We start from the raw sequence: 13,534 nt of genomic DNA on the forward strand, positions 1-13,534 counted from the left end.
TGGCTCTTAGAAGAAGTATTTACAAACCAATATATTAACTAATATGCTATCATAATATATTGTAGAGGGAGAACAAGGATTTTTTTAAGAGTGTGTACTTTCTGCCTGTGTGGTATTTTCTTCCCTTTTCTAGTCAGAATGAGATTGTGCCACTTGGCCCAACTGAAGTATCAGTGCCCTATTTACCTGCGTCTGCATCTACACTGTGCTATATGTGCCCTTGATGGTGCTCATGGTATATTTTATGCCCATGTTGGTAACTATGTTTGTGCCCTTGTTGGCACTCATGGTATATTTTATGCTCATGTTGGTAACTCTGTTTGTTCCCTGTTGGCGCTCATGGTATTTTTTATGCCCATGTTGGTAACTATGTTTGTTACGGGGTATACATATATAGATGGTGTGAGTGGTTGCAAATTGTCAATTCAGGGCATGTTTTCCAGAGATCCCACCTCCAAAGGGTGGCTGCATCTTGGGTATTCGTACCCCAAAAGGCATCACAGCTCATATTCCCTGAGATGGAAGACAAAGGAGCCAACAGCTTATTCTTGTCTCAGTAGGACAGAGAGGAGAAGAGGGGTCCAAAGGGCTGAGAAACTCCATCAGGGAAGTGGGACAACCAGACACTATATAGGCGTCACTCTCTGAAGCTGTACCGAAGGACGGGCACCACACACAATGTCCATCACCACCTTACCCCAAGCTGTTTGCACAGCCCTTGTTAAGCTGAAATGCAATCATATATCCACATCCAACTAGAAATCAGATGCACACATTTATGAGAGCCATTGAACTTTTCAGTTGAGATTTGAAAAGTACCTATGCCGTCCCTGTGCTCTGGCAGTCTTCCGTAATATCTATTATTTGCTCATGTCTTGCCCACCTGGCAGGGAAGGATATGGCGCCAAGTAGAAACACTGGATGATAAATATTACAAACCAAGGTCAATAATGACAGGCTTCCAAAACCCGACGACAAGACAAACATGTGAAATGTGATGTGTTTGAGCTGGGATCACCAACTCTAATAGTGGAAACGGTTGTCGATGCCCTCATGGGCCAGCCCCTTGGGAGGGCCAGGCACAACTGGGTGTTGGGAAACTCACTGGATTTCTCCATGAACTCCATGAGGCTGAAGCAGAGGCACTGCAGGATCACAAGAGGTGACAGAAGAGCTAGAAGAACAAGAGAAGGAACGTGCACAGGAGATGGCTCACTCAGGAAAGGACTTACTCATGACCATGAGAACCTCAATTCAAGCCCTAGAACCCACACAAAATCATCAGGCATAGTGGTGCACATGCAAATTCCAGTGTGGGGATGTGGAGGCAGGAGGAACTCCATGGCTGGCTAGCAAGCCAGTGTAGCCTATGTTGTAATGGCCAGGTCAGTGAGAGACCTTCTGTGAGTAAAAGCATCCATGGCTATCCTCTGACAACCTTGATCACACACGTGCACACACACACACACACACACACACACACACACACACACGAATGTGCGCACATACTGGTTATCTTCTGACAACCTTGATCACACCTGTGCACACACACATGCACACACACACACGTGCACAGACACAAATGTGCACACGTACTTTACAAAAGAGTAGGCAAACCAATGATAAGAGGATGGAGGTCAAAGAAGGGGAAGAAGAGACAGAAGAAGAAAAAGTCAAAGAAGGGCTGGTGTGATGGTTTAGCAGCCAAGGTGCTTGTCTACGGAGCCTAAGAACTCACGTTCAAATCTCCAGGCCCCACATAGCCAGATGCACAGTGATGCAGGCACGCCATGTTGTACATGCACCCCAAGGGGACACATGCATCTGGAGTTTGTTCACAACAGGCTGAATGTCTTGGCATGGCCATTCTCTCTCACACTCATCTTCTCTCTTTCTTTCCCTCAAAATTCATATATATATATATATATATATATATATATATATATATATATATATATATACACATATATATATATATACACACATATATATATTAATATATATTTTTTAAACATCAAAGAAGCCATTGCCCACTCCATGTGCCTCAGGAAGCCCCATGTGCAGTGCAAGTCCTTGGTAGGAATGGGCAGTGTGGTCTCTGTCCATCGGGCATGACTCTAGTTCACCAGCAATAAGCAGGTCTTACAAGAGAGGGTTGATAAGGTCACCTTCTTCCATATTTTAGTGTTGTTTTCCTCTCGCACTGACATGGGTAGGAGGGTGAGCAATCATAATCATCTCAGCGCTTAGGACTTCTCCCTACACACTCAGACAAAAGTTCTTCAAGGAAATATCATGAGTGAAGCAATGGAGAGCCACTGGGGTTGTTGAGGAGCATAGCATGGTTTCAGGTGTTTTTCTTTTCAGTTCTGGGCTCCGAGATGTAGAAGTGTTCATGTCTTCAGTGCATTCCTTGCCATCACGACAACAATCTTGAGGGAAGCAGTGCGACACTGGGGATGTTGACGGTGGTCACTGTTTGGAGGTACAGTCCATCGCGGCAGGAACGGCGGCGGCACAAGCAGCTCAGTGCATGGCGGGAGGGGCTTGCGTCCAGTCACCTCACGGTGACACACAGGAAGCAGAGAGCTTGGCTGGCACCAGAAGTGAATGTCCCCTTCAAGGCTGTGCCAGTCCGCCACTCCTACAAGCTAGACCACAGTCCTAAAGGTTCCAAAAGTGCCCCAAACAGTGCCACCAGCTGAGGACCAAGTGTTCAAATTCCCGAGCCCATGTGATACATCACATTCAAACCACAACCAACGTGTTGCAAGTCTTAAACAATCATTTTGTGGGTTCGAAGCCCTTTTTCCTTCCTGGTGACATTGGGACTGCAGTTGATCTCACTCTGAAACCAGAGTGTACAGCCTACATGTTAGGACGTCGGTGTGAGTGGGCTTTCACACGGCACCTTGTAGAAAGGTCAGCTGAAGAAAGGAGACATTTTCTCATCTTCTGACACCTTGCCTTCACGTCCACTTCACAGAAAATGAATTTTCTCTGCTGGCCTTGCTGGGCCTTTCTTCTTCCTCTTCCGTTGGTAGATTTAATAAGATAGAGCTTTTAAGCATAACAGTGAGAATTACAACTCTGCCCTTTACCAGCCTTGTGGCCTTGGAGAAATCACTTAATTTCCTAAACTTTAATTTTCTTACCAGTAAATCAGAGATTGAAACACCTTTCTGAAATAATGTGGTGTGGACCAAAAAAGAAGCAATGTGAGGCTGGCAGGTGAGGAGATTAGCAAGTCGTGGGATTGTTTTCAGTGGGAGGTGGGGGCGTTCTGGTACCGACACCCATCAAAGGTCATCTGTGATACGTAGGCTCCATGGTCAGCTTGTCAAATCTGGGATGGAGGGACATGGCCTCAGGCAAGTCTACGAGGGCATTTCTAGGGGAGATGAACGAGGCCAGAGAGGAACATCTGGTGACAAGTGGCCTACTTGTAAAGAGCTCAGAGGAAAGGAAGGATGGCCTGCTTGTCCCCGCCTCACCGTGTCGCTGAGGGCGTCTTTCCCATGGTCGCTGCTGCTGTCCGTCCTGTGCTGCATGTGCCGCAGCGCTGGACGATGCACTGCTCCGTTTCCTAAGAAAAGGAGAGTCAGGCACGGTGGCGCACGCCTCTAATCCCAGCACTTGGGAGGCAGAGGTAGGAGGATTGCCATGAGTTCAAGGCCAGCCTGAGACTACACAGTGAATTCCAGGTCAGCCTGGGCTAGAGTGAGACCTTACCTTGAAAAAAAAAAAAAAAAAAGAAGAAGAAAAAAGAGGAGGAGGAGGAAGAAAGAACAGAGAAAGAGGCTACTCTAGAGCAAATGAGTGCTGAGTGTCTGAGCTTCTCAGGTGCCCACGGAGAGGAGAAAAGATGGTACTTTGGCAAGCCAGTGTCAGCTGCCTGAGATCTTGCTTTAAAATCTGTCCCCACCGAATCCACTGAACAAGGGACCATTGAGCACCTGCTGTGAGGATAGCACGTCCAGTCATTCACTGGGAGAGCCAAAAGTGGGGGGGGACATCATAAGCTCACAGCACATCCATGGTGACATAAAATCATAATCCTGCTTCTCTTCCTGTATGTAATAGGATTACTGGTCAACCATGACAACAAATGACATTTCCTTCCAAGGAGTCTAATCCTTTCCCCCTGAGGCTTAAAGCACAGAATTTGAGAGGTGACCAGAAGGAAGCCTCTGTGCTTCATTTTAAAGAACTTTTACAAGAGAAGTGCATTAAGAACTCAGATCTCTTTTGGTGGCATCTGGCCACCATTGCTTGGTTGGGTGGGGTGCCATCAGTGCTCATTGAAAAGGCTGCTTGGGGTCCGTGTGCGGGATGTGCTCTTCTGTCTTGTAGATCATTTTCTCCTCAGGAGAACCAACACCCTGAGCCTCAGCATGACAGGTGCCTCCTGAGAGATTAAGTCACCCCTGCTTACCAGTCAGTGTGTTGCTTATGCAGCCAGGCGACAGGAGGCGTGAGCTGAAGTCCAGCCTGCAGTGGGCTCAGAAGCTCAAGACTGAGGAGCCTGGCCCTGCCTATCTACCCAGACTAGACATACTTCCCAATTGGCAGACTGATCTCAAGGTGAGGGTCATTGTGCTGGGGACAGCTGGGCAACAACCACTAGAAGTTTCCTTCCATAACACCCTAAAATACAAAGAAGCAAGTCCTAGGGAAATTTCTGGTTTACTGTGATCATCGAATACGTAGTGTAGCTCTATTTCACTGTCTGTGTATCCTGCATAGCAGTTGGGTTGAGCCATGGGTCAGGTCTATACATTCTCATAACCATAATCATGTGGTGACTCCAAAGCAGCTGCTGACCTAGGTGGAGTGTCCTCCTGCAGGAAATCAACGCAGTCCTCAGCAGCTGGAATGAACTAGAGACATGAACAATTTTCATTCTATGTATTATTTTCTTTTTAAAAAAAGCCAGGAGCCGTTTGCTTTTATCTGTCAGAGGCAACAGTACAACTTGACGGCTTGGCTTCAGAACTGTGCCAACTCTCCTGCTTCTTGCTAGTGTGATTTTCCTGACAGCACACAGACCATCACACTGATTCACACACGAGCTTCTTGGACCTGGTAAGTAAGCAGCATGTGCTCTCGTATGGCTTCTGGGGTCTAGAGAGTGGGAGATGAATCCTACATAAGCCATGGCCTATCATTTCAGGGGTGTCTCAATGACCTCCACGTTGGAAAATCAGTTGAGGTCACTTGTGTCCACTGCCCAGCACATCACTCATAGAAACAATGAAAGAGAACATTCAGTACTTTCAAGGCAGCATTTATCACAGTGAGCATTATTTAGGCCTAACTACATGGTAGAGATGTCAGTTCTGACACCTGAGGAGGGGCAGGAGGTCCCATAGGAACACCAGGATGCAGGAAAAGCTTTATCTCCCAACTTGAGGTGTCTGTGGGAATAAAAAGGAGGTTCGTAGAGTTTCTAGCCAACACCAATAGGACAGTCATGGGCAAACTTTCACGTCCACCTCCTGAAAACATGTGCTGGCACAGACTGAATGCCTGGCTAGTGTCAGAAGGTGACCATGAATGTGTGTTCCATCACCAACTATGAGCTGTGTGACCACAGACTGCATGTAGCAGCTTTAATCTACTCTCAAATGGATGGGTGGTATCTAATCCATGGCTTGGAGAGGCCTGAATGCACCATTAAGTTACATAAGTCCTTCACCATTTCTGCATTTTATTAGTCCATGAAGGTCGTTCTTTGACATTACAGTGCATCCTAGATACCCCCCATGGGTCCAAGATGCAAAAAAGCTCAAGACGAGTTTATAGTCATGCCAGCGTCACCTGATGATTGCTGGCTGAGCACTGCAGACCTTCCAAGGTCAACCTGAAGGTCAAGGAGAAGAGGATCTTCTCAATACACAAACTTCAAATGATTCATTCAGTTATCTATCTTTTGTAAATTAGTGGATTATTCACAATATTCAGGCTGTGATTTTATGCTATAGTTTTACACAATATTTAACATTCAGGGAAACTAAACCAAACACAGATGGGGCCTTTCTAAGTTATAAGTCCACAGCTAATTTGATTTTCAGTTTTTGACAGTTTTTATACATGTATAAAGTTGTTTTCATCATATTCGTCCCCATTGTCTTTGCTTGTTCACTTCCCCCTTCCACAGAACCCCTTCCTCTTCTTATTTAGCCCAACCTCTCCTTTGAGGACTTTTGTTTTGTTCTTGTGACCCACTGAGTTTCAGTTTACCCAAGAACGGATTGGTGGTAGCAGCTTAGCAGTTGTTACACTACTGAGGAAAATGCCCTCCCTCCCCCATCAACCATTAGCTGGTAATATTTCTTAAGGGGAGGTGGAGTCCATGGCAGAATGTTCACAGGCTCAGTATTTTGCAGGTCTTATGCAGGTACCAAGCGCTGCTGTGGATTCATGAGTTCACAATCCACATCATGTGTAGGAGAAACCATTCCACAGTACTCTTCCCCATGTTACATCATCCCCCCAAGACTAAAGGAGCATTGTGGAGGAGGAGAAAGAATGTGAGTTATCCTTTTCCACTGTTGTGAAAGATGACTCAAAATTGGAATATACAAGGAGTCATGGTCATGATAGTTTGGCCAAATATTTAGATAGCTGGGAGATACAGGACTTTCAAAACTTGTGGGTAGGAGATATGGAGAGTGGTAGGCAGAAGGAATAAAAACTGAACACAGAGGGTGAAGACGTGTGGGTACATGTGAAGCTTCACTAGGAGGCCACTGTAGGCACAGCTTCATACCTGAGTGATGACAGACAAAATGGTTCTTAGTGCTCAGGGGATGACAGGTGCAGTCTCTCGATGCCAATAAGCCTCTTTCTTCAGAAATCACCAGGATTGCTCTATGTGTCCATCAACAAGATATCCACGTGTGATGGCCAATCTTGTTTATGAACTGGATAGGATTTAGAATCTGCTAGCAGACATACCTATGGGCATGTCTGTGAGGGCATTTCCAGAGGGGTTAAACTGAGGAAGAAGACCGGCATTGAATGTGAGTAACATCATCCCATGGGTGAGTACAAGAGGAATAAAGTGTGAGCTGCGGACAAACCTTGCTGTCTCTGCTTCCTGACTGAGGATAGAATGGGACCAGCTGCCTCACACTCCTGCCTTATGCCTGCCCTGTCATGACAGAAAACCACAAGCCAAAGTGGACTATTTTTTAAATATTTTGTCACAGAAATGAGCAAAGTAACTAATACAATTCAGTGTCAGGGAAAGATGTAGCTCAACAACATCGTATTCTTTTTGGGAAAGAAGGCCTGGCTTCTACCCTCAACATCACAGGCAGCACTGAGTCTCCCTCAGGCCTGCTGACATCAGGTTAACTTCATGAAGCTGCTTCCTCCCGGAGCAGACAGATACATGCAGTCATTGTATCAGACACGCATTCAGATGTGAATTTGCCTCCCTCCTGTGACGGCTTCTGCCAGCGCCTTCCTGGTGGACTTGTCTCATCTCTTGGGACCCTCACGGTTACAGTGTTCTGCACAGCACTTCTTCTGCTCAGAACACACCTCACACAGCAGGTGTGGCACAAAGGACTCAGTCTTTGGCATTAGCTGATGTTGCCAGAGCAGAGTAGTAGCCTAAGGGAAAGGTGGCATTGTTTGTTACAGACTCAGCTTACGGTCCCTTGGAAGACATCAGCCTGAAGAGATGGACAGGGCTCTGTCTACAGGATTCAGCATGATTTTTGTATCACATATAATTGTATGACTTTTTTCTCCCTAGCAGCCAGAATACATAAGCCTGGGAATGAAAACATGGAATTATGAGTGTGTTCCCTCATTTACTAGACTGAATAAGGCCCTTTCAGAATATTTTCTGCTAGTATTGAACATCTTGAACTCAAACTTGATAGGTATGTGTATAATATGTTTATGTCTGACCTAGTAATGGATTTAAGAACTGAGCTGTTGCCATCTGACAGGTTAGAACTTCGTGATGGGCTACTTTCTACTTCAGCTGATATGCAGTGAGCATTTCAGAAGGCCTCATGTGCTCATTTCCTTGTGGAAACTCTTTGATGGACTTTATTAGAAAATGGCATGGCAACTGCAAGTTTCCGGTCTCCATAGTGTACTTTATCCTCTGTGTTCTGCTGTTCTTGCTCAGGCTTCACGGTGATTTTGTGTTTCGTGTCTAGACCTCCCAGAAAAAATACTATGACCAACACTCATTGGTATTTAGAATAAGAATGTAATTAAACCTTAGCTTTAGAAAGGTATGTGAAAGTCTCTCTGCCTGGCTTTACACACATGACTCAGAAATCCACCAAAACTACCCTTGACAGGGAAGCCCCTGGGCACTGCTCACCAATGCCCATGCCAGGGAGTTCATTAGCAAGGCTCAGACACTGCTGCAGCGTTCCCACATGGACGGGCAAACTCTCACACCCTGTCTCTGCCACCTCACCTGCTTGCCCTGGTCCCTGTGCAAGCAGTAGGCAAAATGTGGACCTGACACTTGTGTTTTGTAAACCAAGTTTTGCTGGTACATAAACACACACACACACACACACACACACACACACACACACATTCTATAGACATCTTCTCCTACTTTTGTGTTGAGCATTTGTTAGAGTCTGTTTTGACCTGAAAAGCCCAAGATACTTACCACTGGACCATTTGTGAAGTCTTCTGCTCCCTACCACAGAGAAAAGGTCTCCTGACTAGAACTAGAATGTACACACTCCATTTAATAGAACACTGCATGGCATAGAATTATTGGTATCGAATTCCAGCAATTGCTGTAATTATATTACTATATACCACATACTATACATTAGTTATCATTTTGTGTAGAATATAATTACTAATTACAGAATTATAGTATATAATGACTCATCATGATATTCTCTATAGAGTTCATTGCAATATATTAATTAATTTTACATATTAATAGTTATCATAATTACTAAAACTTTATAGCACTTACTATGAGCCAGACCCCTTGAGGTGATTTATATGGAGTAACATCTAATGGTGACTATAAGTTCGGGTGTTGTTACAGGTGAGGAAACTGAAGCACTGAGGTCAACTAACTGCCAAGATCTGAAAGTAAAGCGCAGATCTGAGGGTCACAAGGTGAGGGTCCAAGATCTACAAGTCAAGGGCAGATCCGAGGGTCGCACCATGAGGGTCCTGCTCCTAATATAAATTCTTTCACTTTCAGAAACGCAGTGTTTTTCTTTTTTGTTTTTGTTTTGTTTGTTTGTTTGTTTTGGCATGAACACAGACATGAACGATCACTGGCACAAATGTTTTCCACCACGTGAGTGAGGCACTAATGTTGTGTGCAGTCCTCTGCTCGAGTGGGAAACAGGCTCTTTCTCTAAACACGACACAGACTTGCAGACAGCTATTAGCTCCCCAGTGACTTGTGTACATCTTCTGGCACTTGTAGAACCAACTGGAATTTATTATTATTATTATTATTTTGCCATTTCATTTTATCAGACTTAGTTGGACAAATTAAGCACTTAGTATTATGTGTGAGAGCTTACTACTGCCCAGACCACACATCCCCATAGCCAACGGTCTTCTTCCTTAACTTTCTTGTTACAGGGTTGCATTGAAACCTGAATTCTGATGGCCTCAGGCAAGCTGGCATCCCTGTGCAGTGGGATTTCAGAACCGCCATCCTAATGCAAAGAGTGGAAGGATTCACCCTGGATAATTGTCTGAGGGTCACCTTCAGCTTCAGGGAGAGGACAGGACATTTCTGTGTTAGACTTTGACAGAGGCCACCACTGTGCCTTGACATCCAGGTTCTTGGGCTCCAAACCCCCTCATTTTCAAAGTCACCACTGTGTGTCCAGGCCGATTAGTCTTCTTCCAAAGGTGCAAAAAGGGTATTAGAAACTAGCTCACACCAAGCCCTCCACTCAGACCCGTCCGCTGCGGCCTGTGTGCGGAGGTTGCACAGGAGCTTCACGCTGTCCTCCCAGAGTCTCTTGTGAGTCGTTTCCACCACTGGTGCTGGTCACCCACAGGAATGTCTCACTAAGGACAAGGGGGTGCTTCCCTTCCAGACGGATACATTTGATCACATCGCGTCCTTCTCTTCCTTTACTTTTGTTTGTGGTGTGTATCATGTATGGAACGGTGTGTTTGCCCAAGCACACATGGGCAGAGCCAGATGTGAATTTTAGGTGGCCTCTATCACTCTTCCGTGCTGCTTCCTTGAGGCAGAGTCTCTTGCTGAGCCCAGAGCTGCCTCTTTCAGTCAGGCTGACTGACCACGGAGCCCCAGAGATTCTCCTGTCTCTGTCCCCCATAGGCTTGCGTGGCCACACTCAGCTTTTTAGGTGAATGCTGGGGATCAAATTCAGGCCCTCTCATGGCCTCATGCATGCCCAGTGAATGTTCTTCTTACCCACTTAGCCATGTGCCCAGCCCTGAAGTCACTCATGTCTTTAGTGAAAAGCCATCTCCTTAGGAGATGTGTCTGAGGTGTTTTAATGTGCTGAAATCCCTTGTTTGGGTGTCTAACCAATGGCAGATATTCTTGGAGCTTTTTGAAAATGTAATGTGCATAAGACAAGAGAGGCATGTTTGCTGAATCCTTCCAAAGAGAGGCAAGTGTGTGATGGTCTTCCACAAAATAGCTGCCTCTCTAGGGGCGAGCATGAGGGAGGGGAGAGAACAGGGTTAGGAAACAAAGCCGAGAGTCACCCGGAGGTCTCAGGTTGATGTTTTCTGGAGTTCTGTTCATCCAAGAGGAAAGTCATGTCTCAGGGTAGCTGGTGTGTGCATTTTCTCAGAGGCCCTTGTGTCTTCGAAGGTGAAAGTTCAATGACAGGACATAGGAATCCTAAATCTTTATGTTTGTAACGGTGGAGCTTCAAAATTCACCAAATAAAAATGTGTGCACCCACCACTGTCTAAAAAACATTACTGTCGTGTTCACTGGCTAAAAAGAAAAGAATCCTGAATCTGACCTCCTGGCATGGGCCCATGCCCACTAGAGAACTATATAGTCTACTGGGGCATTGATTCATTAAGCCTTCTTTTTTTAAATTTTTTTTTTGATGTGGACACAGAGAGCTGTGTATACTTGATAGATGTCATCTGACAAATTTGGACATGTGGAAAACTAATGTTTTTACCAGTCAAGCAATAGACACAGGCAACAACTCCCAAGATTGTCCTGTACCCCTTTGTGAGTGTGTGTTTGTGGGGGGGTGGTGAGAGAGAGAGGGAGAGACAGTTTAGAAGCCTACCGTCTGAGCACAGTTTGAAGCACCCAGTAGGTGTGGAAAACTATGGACTCCACATGGTACAGCAGGGCTCTAGAACGTGCCCATCTCCTGGAACTCAAACTTGACCTTCAAAGCAGGATTCCCCGCGTTTCCTCTGCGTCTGCCCTGGTGGCTGCAGTGTGGCAAACGCACACGGACTTCTTGTGCAAGCTCTGGTTACCTGCTGGTCATTAGCATTTGTTTATGTTCAACTGGTGTTCATTAAACATGCCCATCTCTTATTTTATTCTATTTTTCTTTATGTTTTTCCATGTATATATTTGTGTGGTGGGCATGCATGTGTGTGTATGTGTTCATATGTGTGTGTGTGTGTGTGTGTGTGTGTGTGTGTGTGTGTGTGCGCGCAGGTGCACGTGTGTTAGTGTGTATGAGAGAGAGTGTGTGTGTGTGTAGACCAAAGTTCAACACTGAGTATCATTCTCAATCACTTTACTGGCTGACTACACACCTGATTTCCGGGGTCTCTCACTAAAGCTGGACCTGATTCAGCTAGACTAGTTCATTTATCTAGCCAGCCCGAGGGACCCTGCGGTCTCCTACCTCCCCACACGCTGGAATTACAGGACTGCACTGCAACACCAGTCTGTATGTGGGTCCTGGAGATCTGAACTCTGCACTTTATTGATTGCTGAGCCATCTCCCCAGCCCCCAGGTCGTAGTTCCTGAAACGTACTCACAATTGCTAGAAAAATATAGATGGGAAAATTAATTTCTTCAGTGTTAAATCTACAGTCATAAGCATATGCAATGGGCATCCGTTCATTTGTGATGGGTAAAAGGTCAACTTTTTACCCTTTCTGCAGATGTGTGTGTTGACTATATGTGTGGTGTGCACGTGTGTGTGCAGATGCACGTGCCCATGCGCATGCATGTGCAGGCTGAGGACAACGTTGGCTGCCCTTCTCTGTGGCCCTTCCAAGCATTTCCTTGAGGTGAGATCTCTCCCTCATCTTGGAGCTGCTGTATGCCAGTGAGCGCCACACTTTCTCTGCTCTCTGCCCCCAGAGACTGGGGCTACAGAAATGCATGGCCGCATTCAGCTTTGCAGGTGCATTCTTGGAAGCTAAACTTGGTGATCTCTGGCCTGAGAGGTCCTCATGCTTAAATGACAAGAGCTATAACAGCTAAGCCAGCTCCTGAGCCCTTAACATTTTATTTTAGTCTATTTGTCAGACTCAGAAACTATCTGAATTTCATGAAGTTCAGGATCTTATTCTTGGCCAGAGTTCAATAAACCTCTAATGAAATGTCACCTCTCACAGAGCAGGCAGGTTGTAGAAATGCTTTTCCATGGCCACAATTTCAAGTTTTAACTGTGGCTGTTGGAGAGTGAACCACCTGTCCTGTTTGCCTTGGAAGCCTCACACCTGCTGTTCCAGTCTTCCTAACTCTGGGGCCTCCTGGTAAGGGGCAGCCTGAGTCAGCAGATGTGTCGCCATGGCAGGTAACTGGCTGACTTTCCGAGTCAGCCCCAGAGCCAACTTCCTGGTTGTCTTTGTGGAAGTTGGCTCAAGTATGGTCTGGCTTCCCTCCCCATTGCTTTCTGCCACGCTTCAGATCTCACACATTTCCTGTGGAACTCTGCCTGTTGGATGATTGGGAGGTGACGGACCTTAGGAGAGACAGGCCTGCTGAGAGGCCTGGAGTCACTGGAGAAGTCCCCCGGGAGGACTATGAGACCCAGGCCCCTTCTCACCTTCTTCTCTTTTTCTTGCTTCCTGGCCGTGGTGAACAGGTTTGTTCTGCCACCACAGCACCCCCAATAAACAGGCCAGTCAAACACGGACTTGCCACCTCTAAAACTGACCCAAAATAACCCTTCTCTCTTTACAAGCAGATTCATCCTAGTATTTTGTTACAGTGACAGAAAGCTGACCACATAACTTACTTGACTACTAATAGCCAGTGGATGAAATAACTCTATTGAGAATGCAGCTGAACAACAGACCAAATATGTAGATGTATCACAGGCATTAAATACTGCCATGGGTTCCTGACTTCTTGAAAAAAAAATAAATTCTATTACTTACAAGTGTTTAGATTGTTTTTTCCTTTTTCTTCCTAGAATAGCTCAATGTCCTCAGTGTTTTGTGGTTGTGGATCTGGGAGCAGAAGAGGGTCACTGTTTAGGACATAGCCTAGAGACAGGATGTACAGAGGAGGAACCTAGGAACTGTGGGCCTTGAAGACAGGTTCCCCTTCCTCTCCCCAGCAGCCCTTTCTCAAGGCAC

The sequence above is a fragment of the Jaculus jaculus genome, chromosome 10 (genome assembly GCF_020740685.1).
Source record: "Jaculus jaculus isolate mJacJac1 chromosome 10, mJacJac1.mat.Y.cur, whole genome shotgun sequence".
In the NCBI taxonomy this organism is placed as follows: Eukaryota; Metazoa; Chordata; class Mammalia; order Rodentia; family Dipodidae; genus Jaculus; species Jaculus jaculus.